This window comes from Neomonachus schauinslandi, chromosome 10 (assembly GCF_002201575.2).
Source record: "Neomonachus schauinslandi chromosome 10, ASM220157v2, whole genome shotgun sequence".
NCBI lineage: Eukaryota > Metazoa > Chordata > Mammalia > Carnivora > Phocidae > Neomonachus > Neomonachus schauinslandi.
The window spans coordinates 102,733,973-102,747,209 of NC_058412.1; the positions used below are offsets into that span (position 1 = coordinate 102,733,973).

The 13,237-nt window shown below is 42.6% G+C and overlaps 1 pseudogene; it reads left to right on the forward strand.

Moving 5' to 3' along the window:
* The first annotated feature begins 11,805 nt into the window (after positions 1 to 11,805).
* LOC110579556 lies at positions 11,806 to 12,888 on the forward strand (annotated as a pseudogene).
* Positions 12,889 to 13,237: the final 349 nt, after the last annotated feature.

Below are 13,237 nucleotides of genomic sequence, written 5' to 3' on the forward strand. Positions count from 1 at the left end.
TGTTGGATCCTATTGGCTAGTATTTTGGTGACAATTTTTGCATCCATGTTCATCAGGATATTGGTCTGTAGTTCTCCTTTTTGATGGGGTCTTTCTCTGGTTTTGGGATCAAGGTAATGCTGGCCTCATAAAATGAGTTTGGAAGTTTTCCTTCCATTTCTATTTTTTGGAACAGTTTCAGAAGAATAGGTATTAATTCTTGAAATGTTTGGTAGAATTCCCCTGGGAAGCCATCTGGCCCTGGGCTTTTGTTTTTTGGGAGATTTTTGATGACTGCTTCAATTTCCTTAGTGGTTATAGGTCTGTTCAGGTTTTCAATTTCTTCCTGGTTCAGTTTTGGTAGTTGATACATCTCTAGGAATGCATCCATTTCTTCCAGATTATCTAATTTGCTGGCACATAGTTGCTCATAATATGTTCTTGTAATTGTTTGTATGTCTTTGGTGTTGGTTGTGATCTCTCCTCTTTCATTCATGATTTTGTTGATTTGGGTCATTTCTCTTTTCTTTTTGATAAGTCTGGCCAGGGGTTTCTCAATCTTGTTAATTCTTTCAAAGAACCAGCTCCTAGTTTCGTTGATCTGTTCTACTGTTCTTTTGGTTTCTATTGCATTGATTTCTGCTCTGATCTTTATTATTTCTCTTCTCCTGCTGGGTTTAGGCTTTATTTGCTGTTCTTTCTCCAGCTCCTTTAGGTGTAGGGTTAGATTGTGTACTTGAGACCTTTCTTGTTTCTTGAGAAAGGCTTGTATTGCTATATACTTTCCTCTTAGGACTGCCTTTGCTGCATCCCAAAGATTTTGAACAGTTTTTTTTCATTTTCATTGGTTTCCATGACTTTTTAAAATTCTTCTTTAATTTCCTGGTTGACCCATTCATTCTTTAGTAGGATGCTCTTTAGCCTCCATGTATTTGAGTTCTTTCCGACTTTCCTCTTGTGATTGAGTTCTAGTTTCAAAGCATTGCAGTCTGAAAATAGGCAGGGAATGATCCCAATCTTTTGGTACCAGTTGAGACCCGATTTATGACCTAGGATGTGATTGATTCTGGAGAATGTTCCATGGGCACTAGAGAAGAATGTGTAATATGGTGCTTTGGGATGGAATGTTCTGAATATGTCTGTGAAGTCCATTTGGTCCAGTGTGTCATTTAAAGTCTTTATTTCCTTGTTGATCTTTTGCTTAGAGGATCTGTCCATTTCAGTGAGGGGGGTGTTAAAGTCCCCCACTATTATTGTATTGTTGTCAATGTGTTTCTTTGCTTTTGTTATTGTCTTATATAATTGACTGCTCCCATGTTAGGGGCATAGATATTTACAATTGTTAGATCTTCTTGTTGGATAGACCCTTTAAGTAGGATAGAGTGTCCTTCCTCATCTCTTATTACAGTCTTTGGTTTAAAATCTAATTTGTCTGATATAAGGATTGCCACCCCAGCTTTCTTTTGGTGTCCATTAGCATGGTAAATGGTTTTTCACCCCCTCACTTTCAAGCTGGGGGTGTCTTTGGGTCGAAAATGAGTCTCTTGCAGACAGCATATCGATGGGTCTTGTTTTTTAATCCAATCTGATAGCCTGTGTCTTTTGATTGGGGCATTTAGCCCATTTACATTCAGGGTATTGAAAGATAAGAATTTAGTGCCATTGTATTGCCTGTAAGGTGACTGTTACCGTATATTGTCTGTGTTCCTTTCTGGCCTATGTTGCTTTTAGGCTCTCTCTTTGCTTAGAGGACCGCTTTCAAGATTTCTTGTAGGGCTGCTTTCGTGTTTGCACATTCCTTTAGTTTTTGTTTGTCCTGGAAGCTTTTTATCTCTCCTTCTATTTTCAATGACAGCCTAGCTGGATATAGTATTCTTGGCTGCATATTTTTCTCATTTAGTGCTCTGAATATATCCTGCCAGTCCTTTCTGGCCTGCCACGTCTCTGTGGATAGGTCTGTTGCCAATCTAATGTTTCTACCATTGTAGGTTACAGATCTCTTCTCCCGAGCTGCCTTCAGGATTTTCTCTTTGTCTCTGAGACTCTTAAGTTTTACTATTAGATGTCAGGATGTTGACCTATTTTTGTTGATTTTGAGAGGGGTTCTCTGTGCTTCCTGGATTTTGATGCCTGTTTCCTTCCCCAAATTAGGGAAGTTCTCTGCTGTAATTTGCTCCATTATACCTTCTGCCCCTCTCTCTCTTTCTTCTTCTGGGATCCCAATTATTCTAATGTTGTTTCGTCTTTTGTTATCGCTTATCTCTCGAATTGTGTCCTCGTGATCCAGTAGTTGTTTATCTCTCTTTTTCTCAGCTTCTTTATTTTCCATCATTTGATCTTCTATATCACTGATTCTCTCTTCTGCCTCATTTATTCTAGCAGTTAGCGCCCCCCATATTTGATTGCACCTCATTAATAGCCTTTTTGATTTCGACTTGGTTAGATTTTAGTTCTTTTACTTCTCCAGAAAGGGTTTCTCTAATAACTTCCATGCTTTTTTCAAGCCCAGCTAGTATCTTTAAAGTGATGATTCTGAACTCTAGATCCTACATCATACTAATGTCCGTATTGAGTAGGTCCCTGGCAGTCGGTACTACCTCTTGTTCTTTTTGTTGAGGTGATTTTTTCTGTCTTGTCATTTTGCCCAGAGGAGAATAGATGAATGAGAGAACAAAATGCTAACAGGGTAACAACGTTCCCAGAAAATATACTCTAAACAAATCAGAAAAGACCTGAAGCAGTGGGAAAAGAAAGGGAAAGAGAGAAAAAAGAAAAAGAAAAAAAAAGAAAAAGAAAAAGATAAAGATAAAAACAAACAAAAACAGAACAAAACAAAAAAAAACCAGAATGTGATCAAATATGATCAGGCTGGTATATAGATCAGTGCCACACACTAGATTTTTGGGTGTATTTGGTCTGTTAGAAGAAAGTGCCTCCCAAAATTTTAAAGAAAGAAAAACTTATATATGTACAAAAATAAGGGTTGATATGATGAAGGGATGGAATATGACTGTAAAGATGGAAATTATAAAAAATTTTATAAAAGGAATTGATAAGAAGTTGTTTGAAAAAAGAAACGAGGATTTAAAAAAAAAAGAGAGAAAAAAAAGGGAGAGAATGTGATCAGGCAGGGGAGTAGGAAAAAGCCATACAATAGAGATTTAGGGTATATTTTGATCTGTTAGAAGAAATGATCTCAAAATTTTAAAGAGAGAACAACTTATATACATATGCCAAAAATACGGGTAACTACTATGAAGTGATAGAATATGACTCTAAAAATGAAAAATAAAAATTTTTTTTAAAAAAGGGATTGATAAGATGTGGTTGAAAAAGGGAAAAAGAAAAATCCCCCCCAAAAAAGAAAAAAGACAGCTAAAAAAAAAATTAACTTTGAAAGATTAAAGAATCACGGTAAAAAAGCCATGAATTCTATGTGCAGTATTCCCCTAGCGCTGGAGTTCTGCCGTTCTCATTGATCGGTAAACTTGGTCTTGGCTCGCTGTTCTCGCTGATCTTCTGGGGGAGGGGCCTGTTGCCGTGGTTTCCAAATGTCTTTGCCGGAGGTGGAATTGCCCTGCCCTTGCCCAGTCCGGACTAAGTAATCTGCTCGGGTTTGTTCTCCGGAGCTTTTGTTCCCTTCAAGCTTTCCGTACAGCTTTGGAGGCAGAGAGTGAAGATGGTGGCCTCCCAATCTCTGCCCCGGAGGAGCCGAGAACTCGGGGCCCCACTCCTCAGTGAGCCCCCAGAGAAAAGCCGCCAGTCACTCCCATCTCCCCGGTCTCTGGCCACATTCTGTGCTCACCCAGCCTGTGACCGCGCGTTTCTATCTCTGGCACCCGATCCCATGTGGAATCTCCAAACCCAGCAGATTTCTGCAGTGCGCTCCCACACCTCTCCTCCTGGGGGAAGAAGGTGAGTCTCCCCGGATCTACCACTTGTTGGGTCCCTGCTGGAGGAGCAGTGGCCCGACTGTGCCCCGGATCACGGTTTATGGCAACCCCGAGCTAAGAGCCCGCGCCTGGGCTCCGTCTCTGCAGCCAGCTTCCCCGCTCCGATACCTGGGAGCTCTGCTGCACTCAGGCACCCTGGTCTTTCTGTGACCCCGAGGGTCCTGAGACCACACTGTCCCACGAGGGTTCCACCCCCCGCTTAGCCACTGGAGTGATGTCCCTCAGCGGAGCAGACTTCTAAAAGTTCCAATTTTGTGCTCCGCGGCTCTATCACTTGCCAGAAGTGGCGGACAGAGGCCCCTCCCCCGCCATCTATCCTCCCCGAATATTGCCTCTGACTCACTTCTCCGTATGTCCTACCTTCCAGAAAGTGGTCGCTTTTCTGTTCAGAGAATTGTTGCTCTTCTTTTCTTCGATCTCCTGTTGAGTTTGTAGGTGTTCAGAATGGTTTGATCCCTATCCAGCTGAATTCCTGAGAGGAGACGAAATCCAGGTCTCCTACTCCTCCACCATCTTGCTCCGCCCCCCCAACTTAATGAATCTAGAAGCCACTGTAATGTTGTAACTATGGAACCTGCTATGGGGGAGGTTTTAATAATTTATTCACAAAGTGGCTGAATTATTTATTTTTTGCTGCCTAACAAAATATCCCAAAACTTAGAGGCTTAACACAACAAGCATGTGTTAACTCATGAAGTTTCTGAGAGTTAGGATAAAGCAACAGCATATTCTGGCTCAGGATGTCTCTGCAGTCAAAATGTTGGTTGAGGCTCCTACAATCTTCAGAAGAGCCTGGAATAGCTGCTTCCAGAAAGGCTTATCATACGCCAGTTGGCTGGAGACCTCAGTTTCTTATCACATGGACCTCTCTACAGGGTTGCTTGAGTGCCTTTATGACCCAGTAGCTGGTTTCTCCTGGAGCAAGTGATCCAAGAGAAAGAAAGGAAGAAGCCACCAGGCCTTTGATTACCTACTCAGAAGTTACACACTGTTCTTTCTACCTTATTCTATTCCTTAGAAGTGAGCCACTATGCCCACGCTTAAGAGGAAGAGAATTAGGCTTCACCTCTTGGAGAAAGTGTCAAAGAATCTGCAGATACATTTTAAACCACCAGAGTACCTTTCCTTCGAATAGCTCCAGAGAATGCAAACAAATCATTGTTACCACCTGGTATTTGAATGTTTTGCTGGGAGATTGCGAGAAACATAGAAGTCTTAACATTTATAATCATTAGAATAGTGAAAAATGAATAGTATATAATAGTGAAAAAATAATACTTATGAGGATAGGTGCGAGGACACTGTACTATCTTATCTTAGGTCTGGATAGGTGGGAGGATTTGGGAAGAGTAGAGGATACCATTGGCTTCGATCTCATACTTTCTGTTTAACATATACAATATTAAGTAGCTATCTCATTGTGCTCTTTGATTCAACAATTCAACACTAGGTACCATGATAAATGAGGCAAAATCCCTGCTTTCAAGGCTGAGAGATAGATGGAAGAGAGCTATCCTAGAAAAAGCCAAACCCAGCACCGATACCCCACCTGACCATAGATGAGTGAGCCCAGTAGAGACCAGGAGAACCACCCGGCTCAGATATGTTGAACCATGCAGAAATGTGAGACATTAATATTTATTGTTGTATGCCTCTGAACTTGTGTGGCTGTTTGTTATACAGCAGTAGTAACTGATACAAGTTTACAGTGTAGTGGAAAAGGTGAATAGAAAGGCAGATTTTGCAGTGCTATATGATACATATCATAGTTGAAGACTGAATAGGGTGTTCGACAAGAGTGAGAGGGGAGGGCCTAAATCTACCTCAGGGTGATCAGGGAAGCTGAAGACTTCTGGTACACCTGAATGAAGTCCTAAGGATGAGCACCAGAGTGGGTTGGAAGACTGAGGCTGGGGGTGGAAAGCACATCCTTTTCAGGTAACTGCAAGGTCTTAGTAAGCTAGAAAGCAGTTGTAATGGATGGGTCCTAACTGCTGGCAGCCACTGGATTATGAATCATTCTATATGTCCTGCTAAAGAGTTTGCTCTTTGTCCTAAAAGTAACCACTGAAGGACTAAAGAGGCATAACATAATCAGATTGATGTCTTATTAAGCCCACCCTGGGAGTTGTGTGGACCCAGGCAGGAATTGGGGTGGCTGGTTGTGAATCTGTGCTCCTCCAGATATGGCCATGGGAAAGAAGGGGGCAGAGGAGGGAAATATTAGGAGGTGGTTCAGACAAGGCTTGGCAACCGATATAATGAGGGGGTGGTACTTGGCTTCAGCTCCAAGGCAGAAAAGTTTGGAAGGGGGCGGTGGTAAGCATTTCAATGTGGGTCATGATGAGTTTGAAATGCCTGTGGGTGAGCTGAAAGGAGGTGTTTAGTAGGCAGGGGAAAAACAGTTCTGGGCCTCAGAAGAGGAGCCTGCATCAGGCATATACTCTGGAGCATCATCCACATGGAAGCAGTAACTGAAGCTATTACAGGCAAGGTTGGGTTTATGTAGAATGAGAAACAAACCAAATTTAGTACCTTAGGGAAACACTGACACCTAAATGATGGACAGAGGAAGAGAAACCAAAGAAGTCTGAGAAAGAGAAGCCAGAGAGTGAGAGAAGACAGAGAGGAAAGTGGTTTCACATAAAACAAAGGGTTTTGAAGTTGGAGGTTAACAGTACAACATATCACAGGGAGGGAGGAGCATGGAGGATTGAAAAGTATTTTGTTTGTTTGTTTGTTTTGTACCCAGAAACTCTGATGAGTTTCGTGGTGACTTAAGCAAGGATTGAATCAAAGATCAAGAGGGATGAGAGATATACTGCAAAGAGTAGACAAGGACATGCAGACAACAATGGATATTAACTACTGCTCAGTAGAAGAACCATCTGTGGTCTCTTGGCTGCAGCTCTAACTTCAGCCATGGACAGGGAGAGAGTTCTGTGTAGGCTTTGACTCACTTCAAGCAGACAGCATCTTGCCTCTGGTATGTACTTTGAATTTTCCTTTCTGTCCAGGGCTTTTCCAATACCATGGGCCCTGGTGAGAACTTGCTCAGCCCCGTACACATAAGCTTGGGAGTATTGGGGAATTAACACCTCTGTGAGAGAATTAATAATCATCCCCCCAAGGGGATGCAATGTCCACTGACGGATGAATGGATAAAGAGAATGTGGTATCTATACTCAATGAAATATTATTCTGCCATTTGTGACAACAGGCAAGGCGCTTGAGAACATTATGTTAAATGAAATAAATCAGACAGAGGAAAACAAGTACTGTATGATCTCATTTATATGTAGAATCTGAAAAAAAAAATTCAGAGTAACAGGGAGTAGAATGATGGTTGTCAGGGGGTGGGGGAAATGGGGAAATTTGGTCAAGGGTACAAATTTCCAGTTTTAAAATGAGTAAGTTTTGGGGATCTAACATTCAGCATGGTGCCTATAGTTAACGATTCTGTATTTTACATTTGAAAGTTGCTAAAGAAGCAAATCTTAAACGTTCTTATTGTAACAGCACTCCAACTGGTCTTAACGGTTAACTTGCTTTAAGCTATGGACTCCTTGCTTCAAGTCCCTAAGACCGAATTACCTTGATCTATAGCAGAACTGACCTTCTTTCCTTGAAGCTGGCCTAGAGGAGTGAAGAACCAAACTCTCCCAGAAGATAAGTCCTGACCACATTCGAAAACGGCTACCTCAGATGCCCGCAAATCTGTTCAGGGTCCGATCAACATACGACTAACCTCCTGGGCACCTGCTTCTCCTGCATGTAGCTCCCCTCTCTTTTCCTGTGCCTTCCTCTTTAAAACCTTTGGTCTTTGAGACATTAGTCCACCATCTTCCCAGGTGACTGCCTTCCTGAATAAAGCAAACTCTCCTTTCCCACCCTCACTATTCTCGTGAGTACTGATTTTTAAGCAGTGAGCAGCTGATCCTGAGTTCTGAGCTGGTACTCTGGTAACATTACCACACACATAAAAACTCTAATTACCTGAGGGGACAATGTTATTTAATCTTATTGCGGTAACCATTTTGTAGTATAAATATGTAGCAAATCATCCCCTTGTACACTTTTAACACAATGTTATATGTTAATTATATATAACTCAATAAAGTTGGTAGGCTGGGGGGGAATGCCTGCCTCTCATCTTTAGAGCGGACAATTCTGAGAGGGATTCTGTAAACTTCTCACAGGTCAAATGGAATTAAGCTCCATTACCAGGAGGTCTGCTATTGACAACACATGCTCATATTGGCCTTTCTTCCACAGATCCCTCACTTGGGCTCCCTGGGATCATCTCTCAAATAAACTACTTGAATCTAAGTCCATATCTCAGGCTTTGTTTGGGGGAGAATCTAAATTAAAAGAAAATTGTTTATAATAAAGATTTAAGATAAATATATAGGTATCAAGAGGTACTCACCCACTGCACTCCATCTCCTTAGCTACTTAGGTGGCCATGTTTTGCATCACAGGACCTTACTCTCCAACAATAGCTAATTGAACCAAGGGTAACTGAGCTCAGCCAATCCAAACACACTCTGGTCAGCAACCTGTGATGTTGCTGTTATGAACATAGGGAAGGAGCTAATTGGATTTCCTTTTTTGGGAAACTAAAATATATCGAAAAAATTGACTAAAAAATATCTCCAGCATGAAGTAAGCAATGAGAGCAGAAGCTGAAAGGTGGAGATGGATAGAGGGAATGGAGAAAATATGGTAGCAACATTATGAGAGAACAAAAGCAGTGAGCTAGGGGCACCTGGATGGCTCAGTTTGTTAAAAGTCCAACTCTTGAATTTGGCTCAGGTCATGATCCCAGTGTCATGAGGTCGAGCCCCACTCTGTGGGGAGTTTGCTTGTCTCCCTCTCCCTCTGACCCTCCTCCACCTCTCTCTCATGCTCACTCTATCTCTAAAATAAATAAATAAATCTTTAAAAAGAAAAAGCAGAAGTGGAGTTTCCATGGGGCTCATAAACAAGAGGAAGAGAGGAGTCCTGTATTCTCCTTGACTTTTTTTTTTTAAGATTTATTTATTTGAGACAGCGGGTGAGAGAGAGTGTGCACAAGTGGAGTGGAGGGACAGGGGGAGAGGGAGAGGGAGAAGCCGACTTCCCGCTGAGCAAACATGGGGCTTGATCCCAGGACCCTGAGATCATGACCCGAGCCTAAGGCAGACCCTTAGCTGATTGAGCCACCCAGGTGCCCCTCCACAGTCAGAGTGACCAGAGGGAGATGCTTGTGGGGAGGAAGTGTGCCAATCCCATCATTCACCCTTCCAAGCCAATGCCCTTCCCTTCTCTGCCCTGTCTGCATCTGGCAGGCCAACTTGTGTTTTGTGGGTTATTTTGGTGCAAAAACTGGTTTTATTAAAGCACAGGGACAGGACCCATAGGCAGAAAGAGCTGCCTGGCAGGGCAACTTGTGTGAACTTCTCCTCCCTTCGCCTGGCTCCTGGTGGGGTTCAGCTTGTGGGAAGCATCAGAAAGGCCAGGGATCAGAAGGTGGGAGAGGAGGGAAACTGTGGTGTTTTATCTCTAGCTTACTTCTACCACGGTGCCATAAGTTAGCACCATCTTCAGCCAGGCAGTCTTCTCCATGTAATCCAGCCACCCTTTCCAGGTTCAGGGAACTGGTCCCTTCCCTCACGTCCTTGGAAGTATAGATGGGAAGAGCCCCTCACTGATGCTAGTCCCAGGGGGCTGCACTCTCCCTCCTGGTTTCCCTAAACCTGCCCACACCTTCATAAATAGTCCCTAATATTAATAGTCCCTCTAGGAGCCTGACTGATGTGGGAAAACAGTACAACAGAGGAGAGGGACAATCTTGAAACTGGAGGGACAGGAAATGCAAATAATTTGTGCCTGATAATTACAGACTGCCAAGCTGCACTACTCCAGGAAGTGTTTTTCACATTGGGATGGAATTGTGTGAACTATGCTTCTGCTGACAACTGCACTTTTCTCTTAAAATATAAGGTAAAGTCATGCTAAGAGAGAGAAGGTAAAAGGGTAGTGCAGGAGGGGTTCCTTTATATCTGAAAAACCCCAGCAGCCGAAGGGAGAGCCAGATGAAGTTGGGGACTGTAGCTTGTTGTTTTTACAACCATTTCAAAACTTCTTGTTGAGGTATAATGTATATCCCCTAAAGTGCACACATATCATATTACATAGTTCAGTGAATTTTTGCAAACTGAACACACTCATGTAATCAGTACCCATGTCAAGAAAGAGGACTTTGTGTCCGGGTTAACTCACTAACCCTTTACCCCAAGGGTACCCACTATGCTAACTTCAAACACAATGGATTAATTTATCCTGTCCTTAAATTTTATATGCATGGAATCAAATATATTCTTCATATTTGGTTTCTTTCATTCTACATTGAATTGGTATGGTTTATGCATGTCGCTACATGCAAAAGCATGTAGTTGTAGTTTGCTCATTCTTGTTGCTGTATGTACTACACGTGTAAACAACCATAATAGATTTCTCAATTTTATTGTTAATGGGCATTTAGGTAAATTCCAATTTGGGGCTATTATGACTATTTCTACTATGAACCTCCTTGTATGTATGTGTCTTTCGGTGAACAAAAGTACACATTTCTGTTAAGTAGATACTTAGGAATGGGATTGCTAAATCTTAGTGTGTGTACTTTTGTAGATACTGCTAAATGGTTTTCCTGAGTGGTAGTACCAATTTACACTGCCACTTGCTGGGCATGAGAATTCCAGTGGGACCATACATTTTTATTGGCATCAGCCAGGTAATTGTGTGATTTTTAACCTGTGTTCCCAAAATCCCAGGCACGGGCGTAATCAGGCAGAGGGCTACATTGGCCCAGAGTTTGGGGTTTGTAGTCCAAGGTTGAAGGGCAGAAAATTGAAGTTGTCGACATGAAGTGGAAAGCGTTGTGCCCCGGGGCTCTTGCCAACATCGGAAGCTGGAGTTATTGATAGATAGCTTAAAAGAAGGAACTAGAAGTTTAGATGAGTTTGAAGGGCATGGAGAGAGATGTAAGAACATGAGAGAAGAGAGGTGTGAAATACTTTGTTTTAGTTTTAGTTTTTTTTAAGATTTTATTTATTTATTTATTGGAGAGAGAGAGAGAGAGAGAGAGAGAAACAGCATGAGAGGGGAGAGGGTCAGAGGGAGAAGCAGGCTCCCCACTGAGCCGGGAGCCCGACGTGGGACTCGATCCCAGGACTCCGGGACCATGACCTGAGCCGAAGGCAGTCGCTTAACCAACTGAGCCACCCAGGCGCCCGAGAGGTGTGAAATATTTTGGTCAGAGAATGAGTTTGCAGAAATGTTGGATGAGTTGAGACCGAAGATAAGAACAACTTGAAAGAGAGTAGCTTCAAGCTAGAGAAACTTATAATCAAGGTCACCTTGACACCAGCCATGAGAAGAGAGGAGGGTCAAGGAATACAGGTGGGATTATTTTGAGAAGATGAAAGAGAAGTAGCCTGCAAGTGGCTCACCCTATGTCCTCCAGTCTTTCAGTCACTATTTCTATTTAAAAGTTCCCTTTTGTATTTCTTTCTTGTTCCCTTTTAACTAGTTACATCACTCCCACCCCCATTTTCTTCTGTTATCACTTTGCCTGAATTGCTCAACCTTATCTTCTTTGGTGTCCCTTTTTCCTTCTCTTCCTCCTCATGCTGAACTTTCTGGCCCTTTGCCTCTGGGTCTTGAGAAGTCAAAACGACAACAACAACAACAAAAAACAAAAACAAGTCTTCCTTATTACTCTTCTGCTATCACCTGAAACCTTGGCTGAGGTCCCCCAGTGGTTGTGTGAGGGGAAGTAGTCTGTGCGGAGATCACTACACTTTCCCCCAACCCCCCGTGACTCGCCACCATGAGCAGCACCTTAGCCAAGATTGTGGAGATCGAAGCCATTTTGGCTTCGATCTCCAAAAGAACAAGGCCACAGCACACCACCTAGGGCTGCTTAAGGCTTGCCTTGCTAAGCTTCATAGAGAGCTCATTACCCCAAAAGGTGGAAGTTTTTGATGTGGCCAAGACAGGTGATGCTCAAATTGGGTTTGTGGGTTTTCCATCAGTGGGGAAGTCAACACTGCTTAGTAACATGGCAGGGGTATATTCGAGGTAGCAGCCTATGAGTTCACTACTCTGACCACTGTGCCTAGTGTCATCAGATACAAAGGTGCCAAGATCCAGCTCCTGGATCTTCCAGGTATCATTGAGGGTGCCAAGGATGGGAAAGGTAGAGGCCGTCAAGTCATTGCAGTGGCCTGAACATGTAACTTGATCCTGATTGTTCTGGATGTCCTGAAACCCTTGGGACACAAAAAGATAATTGAAAATGAGCTGGAAGTCTTTGGCATTTGCTTGAACAGCAAACCCCCAACATTGGCTTTAAGAAGAAGGATAAAGGAGGCATTAATCTCATGGCCACTTGCCCTTAGAGTGAGCTGGATGCTGAAACTGTGAAGAGCATTCTGGCTGAATACAAAATTCACAAAGCTGATATGATACTGCATAGTGATGCCACAGTGGATGACCTCATCGACATGGTAGAAGGAAACAGAGTTTACATCCCTTGTATCTATGTGTTGAATAAGATTGATCAGATCTCCATTGAAGAATTGGATATCATCTATAAGGTGCCTCACTGTGTACCCATCTCTGCCCATCACTGATGGAATTTTGATGACCTCTTGGAAAAGATTGGGACTATCTGAAACTAGTGCGGATTTACACCAAACCCAAAGGCCAGTTGCCAGATTATACATCCCCAGTGGTGCTGCCTTACTCTAGGACTACGGTGGAGGATTTCTGCATGAAGATTCACAAAAATCTTATCAAAGAATTTAAATACGCTCTGGTCTGGGGTCTGTCTGTGAAACATAATCCTCAAAAAGTGGGTAAAGATCATACATTGGAGGACGAGAATGTCATTCAGATTGTGAAGAAATGAAACCTTCCCCTCTAACCATGTGCTTGGCCAACCATAACAGCTTTTCCCATGACCAAGCACCCTACCCCAAACCCCTTTGAGCTTTGGCAGCCAGTGGATCAGGTTCAAGAGAGGGAGATGAAGGCATCCAAGCTGGAATTTTGTCTTGGTGTCACCTTGTAAATTCAACTGCATAAAGGACCTGGTAGGCCATCCAAAACAAAAACAAAAACAAAAACAAAAAACCTTGGCTCCACCACCAATATTTAGAACTTTATTTTTGCCATCTATTCTACAGTTTGCCTTTTCTATTTGTCCTCCAAGTTATTCTTGAATAGTGGCTTTAAAGGTTTTATTTTTTTGTTTATTT